General features: G+C 43.7%; 1 long non-coding RNA gene across 1 annotated transcript; it reads right to left on the bottom strand.

Annotated features, from left to right (window-relative positions):
* Nucleotides 1-3,803: 3,803 nt before the first annotated feature.
* LOC139199721 (uncharacterized) lies at nt 3,804-10,692 on the bottom strand. The gene is made up of 2 exons (XR_011584153.1): nt 9,896-10,692; nt 3,804-9,807 (listed from the first exon to the last, which is right to left on the bottom strand). It is a non-coding gene; the product is annotated as an uncharacterized lncRNA (long non-coding RNA).
* Between the last annotated feature and the right edge of the window lie 847 nt (nt 10,693-11,539).

The raw sequence follows: 11,539 nt of genomic DNA on the forward strand, positions 1-11,539 counted from the left end.
AGGTGGCAAAATTCTTGTATGTAATTTTATATGCATTTGTAAGTTTAAAGTTAACCAAAAAGTACTGTTAAATGAATTGGTCAGAAGAATTGGAATATCAACATGCTTGTCTTTTTAATAATGTAAATCCCCAGGTTCATAAGCCCAGATGACTAAATAACGCATTTCAGTTTTAAGGATGTTATGTCCGTGTATCAAAACTGCCACCCAAAGGACTTAAGTGTGTACATTGAAAAGTTAGTCAGTAAAAGTTAAAATAACTGCTCTGCTATATATGTAACCAAAATTATGTCTATTATTCTGTGTGATCTTAGTATAGCGGTATAGTATAGTAATGTTAGTAGCAATAATGCTATGTAGACAAAATATCAAAAGCGTGATAGTGAAGAAGGTTGAAATAATGTCATTAATCTTTATATAGGATTCTGTGTGTTAGAAATATAGGAATATAATTGAGAATTAAAATGTCATGAGTGTTGTCAGATATTGTGTTTAGATCTTGCATGGATTTGACTAAATTGGAAGGATAATCTGCGATTAGTAAATTTATTAATAGAAAGACCTCCCGATGCAAGATAGGCGTTCCGCCATGCAAATGAGGCTATGCCCCTTTGTATAAAACACTATGATAGTTTTGATTCGATGCTCTTAGCTTCTGGCTCCAAGCCTCTGGCTTTAGCCATAGTCTTGTTTTCCTTCATGTTCATTTCCCTTCATGTTTTATGTATTTTAATCACCCGCACAATTTTTAATGTTCTTTCCTTTTTCGTTTCTTCATGATATTTTAACCCATATTTACCTTTTTGTTAACAAGTTTTATCAAGTTTTCTTATCAAGATTACTCCGTTGTGTCCGGCTGTAATTGATCACTACGACCTCACTAAACGAAGTTTCTTACGTTTGTCTGCCCGAAACGCCTTCACACAACTAAACCCATTTTTGACGTTTTTGAGACCCAGCACCTCGCTTCAAAGAACTGATAAGTTTCCTGAGATCCGCCGCAACCGTTCTCAGTGAAAGTTAAGCGAGTCTGACCAGAACTCAGTCCAGCAGTAGTAAAACCGCTGTTGAACAGTCTTAAACTGCTAGCGCCGTAGCGGACCTGAATCAAGAAACCAGCAGGTTTCGCTGCGAGCTAAACTCAAGCCCCGCTAGAGCTGAACCAGGGCCGGAGCTAGGAGACCGCCAGGCTGTGCTGCCGACCACCAGACGAACCGCTGAGCCATCGGACCGGACACGTGGCATCGCCAGGTTCCACCAGCCACCGCCATCAGCCGAGCTGCCCCATCATCTGGCCGAGACGAGACGCTGGCCCAAACAGCTGACACATCTGCCGAACAGCTGATCCGCCGGCTCGAACAGCTGATTCACCGACCCGGCCCATGGTACAGCAAACGCTCCTATTCCACCGTACAGCTCATCGCCGGTCCTTGCTACGTCCAAAGTAAGACTGTTCTTAAGTTATCTCTGGTCAGACGTTGGTGTGAAGACTTAAAGTTTTATTTTTCCATCATTAAAGTTACTGGTTAGTAAATACGCCGTGGCCCTTCCGCAGGGTATATCGTTTTAGTTTTTGGTTTATCCTTCCAGTATTGCCAAACCCTATGCTAATAACCTCATCCATTCTGTTGCTTTGTCTGATTATTATTGCTGTCATCTCATTTACTCCTTTTTCATTTAGTCATTAATACATTTCATTTATCATCACGTCGTTGTCTATTGATTTATTACTAGTAAAGGCAGAGATCCATGTTTACGAGGACTTACCATTTAGACTGAGACTGTTTAATATTTAATTACTAAGGTTAAATACCTGAAGCCATTTGAGCTAATAAAGTAATAAATTAATAATTCTCTGTAAAGACGGAGTGGTGCCCCTATTGATACGAGAGCTTTTAATTGGTAACGTGTAGTGAACCTGCTACAGTTGATTTATCAAACGTGAGGAAAAGAAGGATAAAATCTTGTGGCTAAATGTTGTTGCTAAACAGTTATAGTTTAAAAATTAATATAAAATGAGAAACAGCACAGCTTTTGTGCTCCCAGGTCCTACAGATGTCCTACTGACAGGAAAAAAGACGTGATATAGACATGAAAAATAATCCCATAGAAATACATTAGTTTGAAATTCATATTCAGGGTTATGAAAAAAGAAAGAAATTTATGTCCACAGATGCAAATTCATAGATTAAATTTTGTGACTATTTAGGGAAAAAAATCAATAGGTTGTTGATTGGCACGTAATTTTGATACATCATGTGCCACCACCACAGAATACTGCGTTAAGAAGTTGTGGTCATACCACATATTTCTGTGAGATTAGCAGCCTTCAGTAGTTCTTATGCTGTAATATTGCTATGTGTTTGACTTAACACTTAACACTGAATCTGCCATGTTGTGACCTGATGAAGCTTAGGTGATCCTTGAGCCCCCCCCACCCGCCATCAAAGGAGGAAGTTATTACTGGACACGTGTGTGTATCTGTCAAGCAATGACCTGAAGACACCAAAGTTGCCAGCAGTTATGATGACCAGAGAGCTCCATCACCAGCTGACACTTCAGTGTACCTTGTCTCAGTTGAGAACATCATATGGATAGATATACACTGAACAAAAATATAAACGCAACACTTTTGTTTTTGCTCCCATTTTTCACGAGCTGAACTAATCTGATCTAAAACATTTTCTATATACAAAAAACAACCATTTCTCTCAAATATTGTTCACAAATCTGTCTACATCTGTGTTAGTGAGCACTTCTCCTTTGCAGAGATAATCCATCCCACCTCACAGGTGTGGCATATCAAGATGCTAATTAGACAGCATGAATATTGCACAGGTGTGCCTTAGGCTGGCCACAATAAAAGGCCACTCTAAAATGTTCAGTTTTATCATACAGCACAATGCCACAGATGTCACAAGTTTTGAGGGAGTGTGCAATTGGCATGCTGACTGCAGGAATGTCCACCAGAGCTGTGGCCATGAATTGAATGTTAATTTCTCTACCATAAGCCATCTCCAAAGGCATTTCAGACAATTTGGCAGTACATGAAAAACCGGCCTCACAACCGCAGACCACATGTAACCACACCAGCCCGGGACCTCCACATCCAGCATGTTCACCTCCAAGATCGTCTGAGACCAGCCACCAACAATCGGTTTTCATAACCAAAGAATTTCTGCACAAACTGTCAGAAACCGTCTCAGGGAAGCTCATCTGCATGCTTGTTGTCGAGTGGGCAAATGCTCACATTCGATGGCGTCTGGTATGTTGGAGAGGTGTTCTCTTCATGGATGAATCCCAGTTTTCACTGTTCAGGGCAGATGGCAGACAGCGTGTGGCGTCGTGTGGATGAGCAGTTTGCTGATGTCAACTTGTGGATCAAGTGGCCCATGGTGACGGTGGGGTTATGGTATGGGCAGGCGTATGTTATGGACAACGAACACAGGTGCATTTTATCTTACTCTGGCTCTTGACGAAGGCGGTCGCATTCTCCCCTCTCTCTCCTTCCCTTATCTTTTCCTGCTCTGCTCTCAGTCTTGTCTTGACTAGGAGCCTCTCTCTGCACTGTTCTCTAAAACTCTAAACCTGAATCATGGAATTAGTGAACTGGTCTCTCCATACAGTTGATAAAAACTTTTCCAGCTGGCTACATGGTTGACTCGTGGGATAAGTGGAGGACTGTGTGCCTGGCGAACCTGTCCATTGAGGATGTGGAAGATGTCTATCTGTTTGGAACTGTTGGAATCGAGATTTACTCGCATTCCTGGATTCTTTTAATAGGGCGAAGTAGGCACGGAAAGTAGTTGAACAAGCACAAGTTTATTAGTTCCTTTTGTGCACAAAAGGGGAGATCCACACATCAGCAATGCACCCAGTACAGCATAAAAGATCTCAGCCCGTCTCTCTGTGTGTGTGTCTTTTATACAGTCAATCTGTTCCTGTTTCTGCTGGTTTGTCGGTTTCAAGGTCTAACAGTCAAGGTCTAACCGTCACACACAGTACTTCCTGTCCTTATTCTGCACACTATGTGCATGTGCCTTGATATGGAGCTGATTAATGTGGACATGATTATTACACAAATATCACACTATGTTTTCCATATATGGTGGTATACCTTTTCCATATATGGTGGTATACCGATCCCACAATTCCCCCTTTTGATCTCGGTTACGAGATCACATCAAATAGGAATACATATAAAGAAAAGAAAACAGTGTGCAACAGAAGAAGTCAAAACATCACTCAATTTGGGAGGGCTGCAGGTCAGAAACATCGGAATCGTCGGGCTTGTGGGGGAGAGCGAGCAAAGGCATCATAGTCGTTGGATCCGCACCTCCTATTGCTCTCGTGATGATACGATTAACTAACGTCCGGATACAAGGGATACAACAACAGCCGCATAACGTAAGTAGTGCCGCAAACACTGCGATCGACAGCAAGACAGAGGAAACCAAATACTTATATTTACCAAAGACATCCATCCATTGATCCCACATGGAAGCGTCGACGCCCGAATGCTCTTTCATCTTTTTGTTGAGCGTGCGTAGCCCATCCAGGACTTTGGACAACCTACCACCAGTGTCAGTATTGTTGGGGATGAACGTGCAACAGGCGTCGCCAAATATGGAACATACACCCCCCTTTTCAGCCAATAACATGTCCACAGCTATTCTAGTTTGAAACGCCATTAAAGATGTCGCTTTTAATTGTTCATGGACAGCAGCAAAGCCTTCCTGGGTCCAATTACCTAGCCTTTGTACATTGTAATGCACATAATTTATCCTATCAACATTTTTGTTTGTAGTACACCACCAACAGAGGGTAGATTCAAAGCCAGCAGCAACTTGGTCCGCCAATTTGTATTCATCAGGTACACCTCTAGGGACCCCTATGGCATCGATATAAGTGGTGTCGGTTTGATCCATCCATGCCATACTGCGTCTAGACCTGATCTTCGTCGGGGACAAGGATGAGGCCGTCTCTAGGACTTCATTAAGCAGTGTGTTAGCTGACATAGGGAAGATCCGCACCGGAAGGATGAGGGATACAACAGCACATGTTGCGGAAAGATTGCGAGCAACTGAAAAGTCATACAGAATGGGGCCTCCACACCACCACCAGATATCAGCGCGAGTCACTGCTTTGAAATTAGACGGGGCGGTGATATTCATTCTACAGTAAGTGTGAGGCACTGATCCCATACGGTGACCTGTTCCATTAAAGTGAACACATGTAAAATTGCTCATTGCAACGGTTTTATCAAACACTGGTTTGGCTTTGGTGGTAGTTGTACGAGGGAACACCCGTTCCCAAACCTTACAATCCTGTATGAGTGGTGATGAATTATTCATGACGTCTATAGTGCAATTTCCTGAAAGGGCCGAAGGGACTACTTTTAACAACGGACGAGGACCTAAGCATACCACACAGTCTTGTTTAGCGGCTTGTGCTGCTTGTTCAGCCATCAACAGCCAATTATTGGTATTGCCTGAGACTCCAGTGGTACCTTTATACCAGTCATCGACCTTAGACACCGTTACAGTCGTGATCTTCACAGCGTCTCGTCCTTTGACTACCACTACAGCCGGGGGTGAGGGACTATGTTGTGTTGTTGCGTTGGATGTAGTCATCCAAGTAGTGTTAGGACAGAGGACAAAGCCATGACAAGGGTCCACTGCCCCAGGACGGTATATACAGACCCCCAACCAATAACAGTTTACTACCGTGGGATGGACGGATTAAGACGGACAGACTTCTAACGGATAATGAGTGGTGTCTAGTCCCATGACTACCTGTCCGCTCTGTACTGAAAACTGAGTCAGGCGTTGTTTCCAAGGTCCGCTATTCCACCCATAAGAAGAGTTAGCCCAGTTTGCTGTGGTACCAAATGTGGAGCCCCACGTACTATCTACTTTCCCAGTCTTAATATACCACGAGTATTTCTCCAGCCATTTACCTCCTTTCCACTCCTTTAAGTTCCAAAAGGAGAAGGAGGTAAATGGAATCCGGACGACGAACGCTGTTTTATTAGTGCTATAGCACACTCGTGTGAGCTCGCCGGCTGTGTGATTACATGGATTGTAGCTCTTGTTACATGACCCTGAAAGGGTGCGTTTGGGTCGTGCTGAATTAGTTGGAGAGTCTCCGGGAACCCACCAAAGGATAGATCCTACTAAGAGTATAGATAGGACGCACAGCACTCCCAAAGTTTTCCACGACCCGTACATGTTTAAATAAAAGTTCTATGAAAGAAAAAGGAAAAAATAAACAAAACCTTCTAATGACTTAACTGAACTGTCTGTGTATCCTGAGCAGGTTTACTCTCAGGAGCGATTACCACTTTCTCATCTGTTGTAAGTCATTCAACTCAATGCAGCGTACAGCAATAGTTAATTTACAACATGGTAGAGCCTGTGGCTCCCAAGTGATATAAAGCCCATGAAAAAACAATAATAACAATAATCATGCAACAAACAAAAAACTGCAATGTTGAATCACTCATGTCGGGGGCGATGTACAGGCGGTAGCTTGGCACGCTACGTGTTGGAGAGACAGCTCACTTATTCAAGTACTGTCTCTCGTCGGGGAAGGGTAGACTACCTTCCCCCTTTTGGCCACCAGGGGATTATTCTGCCCCACTACGTTGAGGTGGGCTTTCCTTGGTGCTGGTTGATGAATGATGTTGTTCCTGTAGATCCCTACAGGTGTCACTCAGTGATCTTTGAGGAGCTTCCGCAGCTGCACTCTGGCTCCAATGGTACCAGAGATCTCCTTTTCCTTTTGTCCTCACCGTATGTAGAATCCTCCCTATTTCCTGGGGTGGTCCAGCCCACCTATGTTCAGCTTATTGTTGTTCAGTCATTTTCAGAAGGACCCACTCTGCCTGTGGCGTGGTGTCTTTGGGTCCGTGTGCGCTGCTATCGCAGTCTGCGTATTCTGCAATGAGACTTCGTACTCAGAGAAGTACACTTTATGGGTTAACCCTTCTACTACATGTGGTCCACTGAACTTTATTCCCAATTCATTTTTGTCTGTGCACAGATTTTGCCAATTTATTTTTAGAGTTTCTGATTCAATCTTTTTTTTTTTCTGGTACACCGTACCGAATCGGTGCTTTAATCACAACAACTCCTCTTTCTTATACAATTCTTAAATTTTTGACTGTGTCTTTACACACAAATATGTACCTGAGCCTTCATACTGGCTCAGTCCTGTCTGTATAAACAATGATTTTTTCTTTACCTGCTTCAGTGACTAGAGGAAAAACGTCCAGGATATGGTTTCACCGTTGGTCTGGCATTGTACATGTTACATTACTCACAAATGTGTGCATGATGCTTTACCAATTTCTCATCTTTTGAGCCACTCCTACATGTCCTACCCCCTTTTGCTGTCTCTGTTGCTGTTTGTGAATCAATGTTTTATATATTAATCTGTCAAAGAAAATTATTTTTCTTAAGATATTGTCTAATCTGTCAAAAATTATTATTCTTCAAATTTTCTTATTTTTCTAATCTGTCCTAATCTTTCCCCCTTTTCTCTGGAACAGAATGTCATCTGTTCCAGAGACATCAAGGAGAATACGTGAGCGTAAGAAAGCCAATAGTACATGTGGTATTGTACATGTCCTCACATAACAGGTTGACAGCCGCGGCCACACCCTATTTGGCAGAAATAGTAGCAGCAGTGATGTTCAACATAACATGCAGAACGCCACATGAGGTAGGTCTGGTGGAGAGACGTAAGGGTGGGGCTGGGAGATCCAGGGGTTGCAGAGTAGGACTGAGGGGATGGAGACACCGTGCTGGAAAGTCTTAGGTTGTGATAGACCCCATTAAGTGTTGGCGTGCGGTATCAACAGAGGTCCAGCCTGGTATTGTCCCACGCGACCAGTTCCTGTATCGTTACATGGTAACTTAACACCATCGGGGAGACACACGTCCAGTCCATCAGGGGAACATAGGAGCATAGCATCAAGTGTTGTTAATTAGTTCTGGTGGCACAGGGGCAGAGGGCTGTTTTTCCATTACCAGGGATTGTGTCCACGTCCTCCTCCCTATCCTCTGGAGTATGAATGCATATGTCGTCCCCTGCCACGAGATGTGGGTTGCCAGTCCGTTCAGGGACAATCTTTTGTCCGGTGACCTAAGAAAACAGTCTTGGTTTCTCCTTCTGCGTCGTCGTTGTCCCCCTTTTGCTCTCCAGCTCCCGCCACTCACCCCAAAATTTGAGTCTTATTTATGGAATTGGTGTGCTCAAGAAGGCACAGGATAGGGGTCAGATTGTTGACCAGGTTGTGACTCGGCTGTCAACATGACTTTAGGGGTGACAGTGTTTAATGTATGCTGTCGTCAGTGACCTTATGTCCAACTTTGGCTAGTTGCCTATTTAAGCGAGTAATTGCAAATTTCCCAAGATTTGATGTGATTGCCTGTCTAAATCAATTCTGTCGCGGGTTATCTTTTTGTATTTAGGTCCTATAGTTACTTTCTGTGAGGTACTGATGAAGGTTCTATTTTCCATTCTACTTTATTTCAGTTATTACAATGGTGTTTTGGCAGTGGAATATGCCCCACCTGGTCTTTACTATGTCTGTGCTACAGTGTAGGGAAGGGTCATGTTTGGTTATGATAAGTGTCCGTGTATTTGATCTAAATTGTCTCAATCTACAGCTACTTTTGTCTTGCCATGTTGAACCTTGTAGTGCCTTGTCACCGGCCCATGAGCCAAAGTCTAATTCCCACTGCTACAGTGGCGTCCTTGTATATGAAGAGTACCATCTGTGTTTTGTAAGTCAGAGTACAGTCCAGGATATTGGGGTGGTAGGACATGTGTGAGTGTCAGGTGTGATTGGAGTTACCAATTGTTCCGCTTTACATGCTCCGTCAGGTTTCATTCAGATACTTCACTCTTTGCCACGTGACCGCAAGCTTCGTCCATTCCCGTCGTTGTTCCTCCTGGTACATCCACGCCCCTTTATCCACGTGTTGTCTGTAAGACACTCTCCGTCTTCCCCTACTCTGTCAACTATCCTCTCAAGGTTTCTACTTTCTAGCTTTCTCCCGCCTTCAACCTCCTAGACTATTCCCTTTTTATCAACTCTTCCACATGTTCTCCTGTATCAACTTCCTTTTTGTCTTTCTTTGTTATCTGTGGTTGTGACCTTCACAGTCCTTACCCTATTTATCTATCTGTTGGTGGTATGTATGTCATAATCCTCAACCTCCATCGTCTATTCGCCTATTAAATTCTCCTTCCATTCTTATTTTCATCTTAACTCAGAGGCCAGGTGGTTTGTATGACACTTGCGTTCCGAGCAACCAGCCCTTGAGCAGGTCAGTTTATGCAGCCAAACAGTTTGTATGACACTTACGTTCCGAGCAACTGTTCTGATTGGCTGAGACAGGTGGTGTTTTGTTCACCGCTGAGGTTTCCCTCCAGATAGATTCTGTTGACACCGTTAAGGTTTCCTCTATCTGTGTTCTGTCTCAGTCAAGACACTGCAAAACGTGACTTCTCTTATTGACACCTCTGAGTTTTATACTTCCCACTCCCTCTTATTTGTCTATTTTCACACACGTAGTTCAATTAATATCACATTGCATTATATACAGCATTATAAAACAACAAACTATTTGTACATTCACTTCAGGCCTATTACATTGAACTTCTTTTCATTTAGGGACTATAACCCACCTTGTATTCTGCAGAATATACTACTTTAGGGGACTCTAACCCCAATTTAGAGGACTATAACCTCAGGGACTTTAACCCGTTCCGTGGAACATTCTACTTTAGGGGACTCTAACCCCAAATTTAAAGGATTATAACCTCAGGGACTCTAACCCGTTCCGTGGAACATTCTACTTTAGGGGACTCTAACCCCAGGGACTCAAACCCAAATTTAAGGGTACCTCAGTCCCTAGGGACTCCAACCCAGCTTGTACCGGACCTCGTCAGATCACGGTGGGGGTTTGCCACACCCAGGTATTACTTCTTTTTTTTTTTTTTTTTTTTACTCTATTTGTCTTCCATATATACTTTTTTTTTTTTTTTTTTTTTTTTTTTTATCGTACTTATGCCTTGTTCTTTTGGTCAAACTTAAACACGAGAGTTCAGACAGGACACAGTTTCCTAATTGACAGAATTCGTTTAAACAGGTTTCTGCTTACCTTTTCTGTTTTATTTGGCCGGCCTGTGTCCTTGTCTCTGCTCGTGTAGAAGTTCTGTTAGTTCAAATAGTCCGTCCTCCCTTTCAACCCTATCCCGGACGAGCCCCCAAATTGTTGGAATCGAGATTTACTCGCATTCCTGGATTCTTTTAATAGGGCGAAGTAGGCACGGAAAGTAGTTGAACAAGCACAAGTTTATTAGTTCCTTTTGTGCACAAAAGGGGAGATCCACACATCAGCAATGCACCCAGTACAGCATAAAAGATCTCAGCCCGTCTCTCTGTGTGTGTGTCTTTTATACAGTCAATCTGTTCCTGTTTCTGCTGGTTTGTCGGTTTCAAGGTCTAACAGTCAAGGTCTAACCGTCACACACAGTACTTCCTGTCCTTATTCTGCACACTATGTGCATGTGCCTTGATATGGAGCTGATTAATGTGGACATGATTATTACACAAATATCACACTATGTTTTCCATATATGGTGGTATACCTTTTCCATATATGGTGGTATACCGATCCCACAGAACCATGATAATTGGTGTTCTGCTGATTGGATTATGCATTGCACTGATGTATCGACAATACTGGAAGCTGGTGGCAGCAGTGAAGGGCCCCACTCCGTTGATTGAGGGTTTAGGCAGGGCTCAGGCCGCGGTTCTCAACCGCACGGATAACATCTTGGAGAAGCTTTCGGCTCTGCAAAAAGGATTGGATCGATTGGATCGATTGAGTGACCAGAGTAAGCCAAGTCTATTGAATACGGCTGTCTCGCTCTAACCCAAATAATCTAATCTGAATTGGCCTCCCCTAAGCAGTGACCTTGGCCAAGGTCGCTGCTGGAACAATCTCCCCTCTGAGTTCACTGCAGCTGGGACGCTCTTCCCCATCCCACCCCCATCCACCTGGTGTTTGTTGGCTTGTCTGGAACCAGACCAGGGACGTCTCCATGGCAACCGCCATGTTATCGCCGATGGCTGCGAATGAACTGAGGCGGGTTTTGGGGAACTGATGAGCAACACATCAGGACTTACTCCTGCCCTACATCCAACGCCTTCGCCAGCTCCCACCCCTCCAGCATGAGAGGCATAGTCTAAAGCGTTCGCCCACCGGGCTGGAGACTGTGGCCTGCCTCCTGCGGTGCTGGATATCTCTACTCCCCTTTCCCCCTCCCCTGTTGCAATGTTGTTATTGTCATGTGATGTGCTAAAAATTTGTGCTGAGGTTTTTTACCGGTCCCACACTGCACTCCACATGAGTACAGTCTGGTGTCGCATGTTTTTTCTCCTCCCCTCTCTCTCCTCCTGTTTTCCTCCCCACTTTCCCCCCCACTGTAAACAGAATTTCCCCTCAGGGATTAATAAAGT

Source organism: Pempheris klunzingeri, chromosome 4 (assembly GCF_042242105.1).
Source record: "Pempheris klunzingeri isolate RE-2024b chromosome 4, fPemKlu1.hap1, whole genome shotgun sequence".
NCBI lineage: Eukaryota > Metazoa > Chordata > Actinopteri > Acropomatiformes > Pempheridae > Pempheris > Pempheris klunzingeri.